Source organism: Trifolium pratense, linkage group LG3 (assembly GCF_020283565.1).
Source record: "Trifolium pratense cultivar HEN17-A07 linkage group LG3, ARS_RC_1.1, whole genome shotgun sequence".
Classification (NCBI taxonomy): domain Eukaryota; kingdom Viridiplantae; phylum Streptophyta; class Magnoliopsida; order Fabales; family Fabaceae; genus Trifolium; species Trifolium pratense.
In genome coordinates this window covers 30,435,848-30,445,422 of record NC_060061.1, presented here as the reverse complement: position 1 = coordinate 30,445,422, position 9,575 = coordinate 30,435,848, and positions in this window count along the sequence as shown.

Here is a 9,575-nt window from a genome sequence, read left to right as displayed (position 1 = left end):
ATTAGTACCCCATGATCAAGAAACCGTAAACCATGTGTCCTCCCTTTTCTTGAATGAATTAAGTGGGATAAGGCACCATATTTACAATGGTAGACAATCAAGTAAAAAAAAAAACAAACTTCTATCTTAATTAAGTACACCTAAGTGGAAGGATAAACGTTACAACTGCCTAGTTTCCATTTTCAATCCAAGTTGCCTAATGTGACTTCTCTTCTTCTCCATCAATTATATATATATGTATAAGTTCCTCTCTGTCAAAGTGTATCTCGTGTTCTACAAGCCAACATAGGAAACAACACAAACTAGTTGCTATTTCATATACCACCATCATTTGTCCATTCAAAATATTTTTAAACCCTCACGCAATCATCTAGGAAATTCTATATAAAGATACTCAACACATCACTATATAAAGATACTCAACACGACGTCTTTAAGTACGAGCAAGAATGGAATATCTCTAGTTTTAGAGCTAGTTATTTGTGAGTCATTACTTGTGTTGTTTTATACCTCCTCTAGAACTTGGTGCTAAGGTTTAAAGTTTAGGTTATTGTTTTTGAATGGTCCTTCAACATCCTTTCTGATTATTGTTTATTTCAATAACTTGGGAAAGTGATTAGACATCGTGATTGTGTCATATTGGTGTACACGTTGTGCCAGACATCGTGTCCCACATCTGTCCCCTGAAGAACAAAATTTTCATATAATAATTCCTCCCACAAAAGTTTAAATATTTTAAACAAAAGATGAATTAAATATAAAATATTCAACGTCGAAAAGATAAAAAAAAAATTAATTAATTACTTGTTAAATTTTTTAAAATTTTGCACGAGAGTTTTTTTTTTGGTCAAATATTTTAGTGGCTAGAAATTCAACTCTTAATGTGGATAAGTGAGATGACCGGAGTTTGAACTCTGTTCCTCTGTATATATATAATGTAATATGCGTGCCAACTGAGCTATGTTCATAACACTGCAAGAGAGTTTTTTTGTATTGTACTGAACATGACTATAAAAATTAATTAAAATAATGAAAAATAAACATGATCTTCAACGTATGACCAAATTTTTTTGGTTAAAATTATTTCAAATTTGTTTGATGAAAGTATAAAAAAAATAAAATATACCATATATAATAAAAACATAAATTTTGTTAACAGTATATAATTACTTTTATTTATTATATTATAAAAGCAAATTCAATGTATTAACTTTTTATTATATGTATGTTTAAAAAAACGTAAATTTTGTTGACCGTATTTATGGTTTTTGACCTTAAAGAGAAAAGTAATGAACATTGACTTCTCTTGTGACTTTAAATAGTCGATTCTAACGACTTAATTTTCAATCTATCAAATCAAAATATAATGGCAATCCACATCAATCTTCTCTGTTTTACCATTGCAATTATGTGTCTTGCTTCGGTGATATTTGTTGGTAAGAAACCAATTCTTTTACTAAATTTTGTTATGTTGCCAACGAAATGTCTTTTATCTAAGTTGTGAGTTTTAGAAGCGTTTTTGTTTTGAAAATTTCTATCATAGATTTGAAATGACAATATCTTATATATTAGATGATATTTCTAATAACGTTTAATTGAATGTAGCAGAAGCTAGTCCAACTTGCTTTGTTTCGGGGACTTGTCCAGGACAATCACAGACATGTTTCGCTAAATGTCAACAACAAGGCTTTCATTCTGGTGGCGTGTGTATTCGAGACGCCCTCATTTGTTGTTGTAAACCAAACATTTGAGAGATTTATGTTTGATCGTTGCAGTTTTTGAAATGTTTGTACACATCAGTATACACACACAATCTTTAAGATTTTAATCAAGTTAAGTTCGAAAATTAATATTGTAATTTCAATTAAAATTAATATTACTATGGTTTTATTTTTAATCAAATGTTTTATTTTACCATTATTATAAAATTTAAGAGACAATGTGACAACATAGAAATAAAATAAGTAGAAAACTTAACAATGTCTATTATTAAAAATTGCAATAGAGAACACGTATATCAGGTTGGACTAGACCAAACACAAAAAGGAACACATACAACCCAGGAGTGCTACAATAGCGCTTTTGAGAGTCCTGGGTCATTGATTCACTTGTCGAACTGCATGACTAAATTGGATAAAATCGGATAACTCGGTTGAATAAACCAGTCTCTAGTACAAAATATTGTCAGGTTCCTCGTACTCCTTTTTATAGCTGATGAAGAATTGTACCGTTGCGATTTTGATTTGAGAATGTCGTCTCTTAATTTCCTGATTGCCAAACTTCAGGGCTACCGTTCTTATGCTTTCCATATATCTTTTCATTCTCTTCTTTTCATAAGGAAATATTTTCTATGAACATTGATGGCATGAGATCTTCTTCCAACTTCTATTTGATCTTTGACTTTGTATTATAATTATGTTTGAAGCTAGTTTATAAGGTATTTTTCTTCAATTTCTAAGATTGAGATTCCGTTGTAATGTATGTTGAACCGTAACATCCCAATATTTTACAATTATTTTATAATAAGTTTATTGAATTGTTATTTTATTTTTAAATAATTAAACGAACTAATTTCGGTTTCACTATCAATTTTATTTGATAATTTGAACACCTATTTCATCTAATTAATTATTTATTCTATTTTATTAGCCAATTTGCGTACTGCCCTTTCATTTCATTTGCCTCAAATTAATAATGATTGGCTGCTTGGATCTCACATTATCATTCTAGTATTACTATTCTTTTGGTATTCAATTTGCAATTGATCGATCTCATTAGTACCCCATGATCAAGAAACCGTAAACCATGTGTCCTCCCTTTTCTTGAATGAATTAAGTGGGATAAGGCACCATATTTACAATGGTAGACAATCAAGTAAAAAAAAAAAACAAACTTCTATCTTAATTAAGTACACCTAAGTGGAAGGATAAACGTTACAACTGCCTAGTTTCCATTTTCAATCCAAGTTGCCTAATGTGACTTCTCTTCTTCTCCATCAATATATATATATGTATAAGTTCCTCTCTGTCAAAGTGTATCTCGTGTTCTACAAGCCAACATAGGAAACAACACAAACTAGTTGCTATTTCATATACCACCATCATTTGTCCATTCAAAATATTTTTAAACCCTCACGCAATCATCTAGGAAATTCTATATAAAGATACTCAACACATCACTATATAAAGATACTCAACACGACGTCTTTAAGTACGAGCAAGAATGGAATATCTCTAGTTTTAGAGCTAGTTATTTGTGAGTCATTACTTGTGTTGTTTTATACCTCCTCTAGAACTTGGTGCTAAGGTTTAAAGTTTAGGTTATTGTTTTTGAATGGTCCTTCAACATCCTTTCTGATTATTGTTTATTTCAATAACTTGGGAAAGTGATTAGACATCGTGATTGTGTCATATTGGTGTACACGTTGTGCCAGACATCGTGTCCCACATCTGTCCCCTGAAGAACAAAATTTTCATATAATAATTCCTCCCACAAAAGTTTAAATATTTTAAACAAAAGATGAATTAAATATAAAATATTCAACGTCGAAAAGATAAAAAAAAAATTAATTAATTACTTGTTAAATTTTTTAAAATTTTGCACGAGAGTTTTTTTTTTGGTCAAATATTTTAGTGGCTAGAAATTCAACTCTTAATGTGGATAAGTGAGATGACCGGAGTTTGAACTCTGTTCCTCTGTATATATATAATGTAATATGCGTGCCAACTGAGCTATGTTCATAACACTGCAAGAGAGTTTTTTTGTATTGTACTGAACATGACTATAAAAATTAATTAAAATAATGAAAAATAAACATGATCTTCAACGTATGACCAAATTTTTTTGGTTAAAATTATTTCAAATTTGTTTGATGAAAGTATAAAAAAAATAAAATATACCATATATAATAAAAACATAAATTTTGTTAACAGTATATAATTACTTTTATTTATTATATTATAAAAGCAAATTTAATGCATTAACTTTTTATTATATGTATGTTTAAAAAAACGTAAATTTTGTTGACCGTATTTATGGTTTTTGACCTTAAAGAGAAAAGTAATGAACATTGACTTCTCTTGTGACTTTAAATAGTCGATTCTAACGACTAAATTTTCAATCTATCAAATCAAAATATAATGGCAATCCACATCAATCTTCTCTGTTTTACCATTGCAATTATGTGTCTTTCTTCGGTGATATTTGTTGGTAAGAAACCAATTCTTTTACTAAATTTTGTTATGTTGCCAACGAAATGTCTTTTATCTAAGTTGTGAGTTTTAGAAGGGTTTTTGTTTTGAAAATTTCTATCATAGATTTGAAATGACAATATCTTATATATTAGATGATATTTCTAATAACGTTTAATTGAATGTAGCAGAAGCTAGTCCAACTTGCTTTGTTTCGGGGACTTGTCCAGGACAATCACAGACATGTTTCGCTAAATGTCAACAACAAGGCTTTCATTCTGGTGGCGTGTGTATTCGAGACGCCCTCATTTGTTGTTGTAAACCAAACATTTGAGAGATTTATGTTTGATCGTTGCAGTTTTTGAAATGTTTGTACACATCAGTATACACACACAATCTTTAAGATTTTAATCAAGTTAAGTTCGAAAATTAATATTGTAATTTCAATTAAAATTAATATTACTATGGTTTTATTTTTAATCAAATGTTTTATTTTACCATTATTATAAAATTTAAGAGACAATGTGACAACATAGAAATAAAATAAGTAGAAAACTTAACAATGTCTATTATTAAAAATTGCAATAGAGAACACGTATATCAGGTTGGACTAGACCAAACACAAAAAGGAACACATACAACCCAGGAGTGCTACAATAGCGCTTTTGAGAGTCCTGGGTCATTGATTCACTTGTCGAACTGCATGACTAAATTGGATAAAATCGGATAACTCGGTTGAATAAACCAGTCTCTAGTACAAAATATTGTCAGGTTCCTCGTACTCCTTTTTATAGCTGATGAAGAATTGTACCGTTGCGATTTTGATTTGAGAATGTCGTCTCTTAATTTCCTGATTGCCAAACTTCAGGGCTACCGTTCTTATGCTTTCCATATATCTTTTCATTCTCTTCTTTTCATAAGGAAATATTTTCTATGAACATTGATGGCATGAGATCTTCTTCCAACTTCTATTTGATCTTTGACTTTGTATTATAATTATGTTTGAAGCTAGTTTATAAGGTATTTTTCTTCAATTTCTAAGATTGAGATTCCGTTGTAATGTATGTTGAACCGTAACATCCCAATATTTTACAATTATTTTATAATAAGTTTATTGAATTGTTATTTTATTTTTAAATAATTAAACGAACTAATTTCGGTTTCACTATCAATTTTATTTGATAATTTGAACACCTATTTCATCTAATTAATTATTTATTCTATTTTATTAGCCAATTTGCGTACTGCCCTTTCATTTCATTTGCCTCAAATTAATAATGATTGGCTGCTTGGATCTCACATTATCATTCTAGTATTACTATTCTTTTGGTATTCAATTTGCAATTGATCGATCTCATTAGTACCCCATGATCAAGAAACCGTAAACCATGTGTCCTCCCTTTTCTTGAATGAATTAAGTGGGATAAGGCACCATATTTACAATGGTAGACAATCAAGTAAAAAAAAAAAACAAACTTCTATCTTAATTAAGTACACCTAAGTGGAAGGATAAACGTTACAACTGCCTAGTTTCCATTTTCAATCCAAGTTGCCTAATGTGACTTCTCTTCTTCTCCATCAATTATATATATATGTATAAGTTCCTCTCTGTCAAAGTGTATCTTGTGTTCTACAAGCCAACATAGGAAACAACACAAACTAGTTGCTATTTCATACACCACCATCATTTGTCCATTCAAAATATTTTTAAACCCTCACGCAATCATCTAGGAAATTCTATATAAAGATACTCAACACATCACTATATAAAGATACTCAACACGACGTCTTTAAGTACGAGCAAGAATGGAATATCTCTAGTTTTAGAGCTAGTTATTTGTGAGTCATTACTTGTGTTGTTTTATACCTCCTCTAGAACTTGGTGCTAAGGTTTAAAGTTTAGGTTATTGTTTTTGAATGGTCCTTCAACATCCTTTCTGATTATTGTTTATTTCAATAACTTGGGAAAGTGATTAGACATCGTGATTGTGTCATATTGGTGTACACGTTGTGCCAGACATCGTGTCCCACATCTGTCCCCTGAAGAACAAAATTTTCATATAATAATTCCTCCCACAAAAGTTTAAATATTTTAAACAAAAGATGAATTAAATATAAAATATTCAACGTCGAAAAGATAAAAAAAAAATATTTAATTAATTACTTGTTAAATTTTTTAAAATTTTGCACGAGAGTTTTTTTTTTGGTCAAATATTTTAGTGGCTAGAAATTCAACTCTTAATGTGGATAAGTGAGATGACCGGAGTTCGAACTCTGTTCCTCTATATATATATAATGTAATATGCGTGCCAACTGAGCTATGTTCATAACACTGCAAGAGAGTTTTTTTGTATTGTACTGAACATGACTATAAAAATTAATTAAAATAATGAAAAATAAACATGATCTTCAATGTATGACCAAATTTTTTTGGATAAAATTATTTCAAATTTGTTTGATGAAAGGGTAAAAAAAATAAAATATACCATATATAATAAAAACATAAATTTTGTTAACAGTATATAATTACTTTTATTTATTATATTATAAAAGCAAATTTAATGCATTAACTTTTTATTATATGTATGTTTAAAAAAACGTAAATTTTGTTGACGTATTTATGGTTTTTGACCTTAAAGAGAAAAGTAATGAACATCGACTTCTCTTGTGACTTTAAATAGTCGATTCTAACGACTAAATTTTCAATCTATCAAATCAAAATATAATGGCAATCCATATCAATCTTCTCTGTTTTACCATTGCAATTATGTGTCTTTCTTCGGTGATATTTGTTGGTAAGAAACCAATTCTTTTACTAAATTTTGTTATGTTGCCAACGAAATGTCTTTTATCTAAGTTGTGAGTTTTAGAAGGGTTTTTGTTTTGAAAATTTCTATCATAGATTTGAAATGACAATATCTTATATATTAGATGATATTTCTAATAACGTTTAATTGAATGTAGCAGAAGCTAGTCCAACTTGCTTTGTTTCGGGGACTTGTCCAGGACAATCACAGACATGTTTCGCTAAATGTCAACAACAAGGCTTTCATTCTGGTGGCGTGTGTATTCGAGACGCCCTCATTTGTTGTTGTAAACCAAACATTTGAGAGATTTATGTTTGATCGTTGCAGTTTTTGAAATGTTTGTACACATCAGTATACACACACAATCTTTAAGATTTTAATCAAGTTAAGTTCGAAAATTAATATTGTAATTTCAATTAAAATTAATATTACTATGGTTTTATTTTTAATCAAATGTTTTATTTTACCATTTTTATAAAATTTAAGAGACAATGTGACAACATAGAAATAAAATAAGTAGAAAACTTAACAATGTCTATTATTAAAAATTGCAATAGAGAACACGTATATCAGGTTGGACTAGACCAAACACAAAAAGGAACACATACAACCCAGGAGTGCTACAATAGCGCTTTTGAGAGTCCTGGGTCATTGATTCACTTGTCGAACTGCATGACTAAATTGGATAAAATCGGATAACTCGGTTGAATAAACCAGTCTCTAGTACAAAATATTGTCAGGTTCCTCGTACTCCTTTTTATAGCTGATGAAGAATTGTACCGTTGCGATTTTGATTTGAGAATGTCGTCTCTTAATTTCCTGATTGCCAAACTTCAGGGCTACCGTTCTTATGCTTTCCATATATCTTTTCATTCTCTTCTTTTCATAAGGAAATATTTTCTATGAACATTGATGGCATGAGATCTTCTTCCAACTTCTATTTGATCTTTGACTTTGTATTATAATTATGTTTGAAGCTAGTTTATAAGGTATTTTTCTTCAATTTCTAAGATTGAGATTCCGTTGTAATGTATGTTGAACCGTAACATCCCAATATTTTACAATTATTTTATAATAAGTTTATTGAATTGTTATTTTATTTTTAAATAATTAAACGAACTAATTTCGGTTTCACTATCAATTTTATTTGATAATTTGAACACCTATTTCATCTAATTAATTATTTATTCTATTTTATTAGCCAATTTGCGTACTGCCCTTTCATTTCATTTGCCTCAAATTAATAATGATTGGCTGCTTGGATCTCACATTATCATTCTAGTATTACTATTCTTTTGGTATTCAATTTGCAATTGATCGATCTCATTAGTACCCCATGATCAAGAAACCGTAAACCATGTGTCCTCCCTTTTCTTGAATGAATTAAGTGGGATAAGGCACCATATTTACAATGGTAGACAATCAAGTAAAAAAAACAAACAAACTTCTATCTTAATTAAGTACACCTAAGTGGAAGGATAAACGTTACAACTGCCTAGTTTCCATTTTCAATCCAAGTTGCCTAATGTGACTTCTCTTCTTCTCCATCAATTATATATATATGTATAAGTTCCTCTCTGTCAAAGTGTATCTTGTGTTCTACAAGCCAACATAGGAAACAACACAAACTAGTTGCTATTTCATACACCACCATCATTTGTCCATTCAAAATATTTTTAAACCCTCACGCAATCATCTAGGAAATTCTATATGAAGATACTCAACACATCACTATATAAAGATACTCAACACGACGTCTTTAAGTACGAGCAAGAATGGAATATCTCTAGTTTTAGAGCTAGTTATTTGTGAGTCATTACTTGTGTTGTTTTATACCTCCTCTAGAACTTGGTGCTAAGGTTTAAAGTTTAGGTTATTGTTTTTGAATGGTCCTTCAACATCCTTTCTGATTATTGTTTATTTCAATAACTTGGGAAAGTGATTAGACATCGTGATTGTGTCATATTGGTGTACACGTTGTGCCAGACATCGTGTCCCACATCTGTCCCCTGAAGAACAAAATTTTCATATAATAATTCCTCCCACAAAGGTTTAAATATTTTAAACAAAAGATGAATTAAATATAAAATATTCAACGTCGAAAAGATAAAAAAAAATATTTAATTAATTACTTGTTAAATTTTTTAAAATTTTGCACGAGAGTTTTTTTTTTGCTCAAATATTTTAGTGGCTAGAAATTCAACTCTTAATGTGGATAAGTGAGATGACCGGAGTTCGAACTCTGTTCCTCTATATATATATAATGTAATATGCGTGCCAACTGAGCTATGTTCATAACACTGCAAGAGAGTTTTTTTGTATTGTACTGAACATGACTATAAAAATTAATTAAAATAATGAAAAATAAACATGATCTTCAATGTATGACCAAATTTTTTTGGATAAAATTATTTCAAATTTGTTTGATGAAAGGGTAAAAAAAATAAAATATACCATATATAATAAAAACATAAATTTTGTTAACAGTATATAATTACTTTTATTTATTATATTATAAAAGCAAATTTAATGCATTAACTTTTTATTATATGTATGTTTAAAAAAACGTAAATTTTGT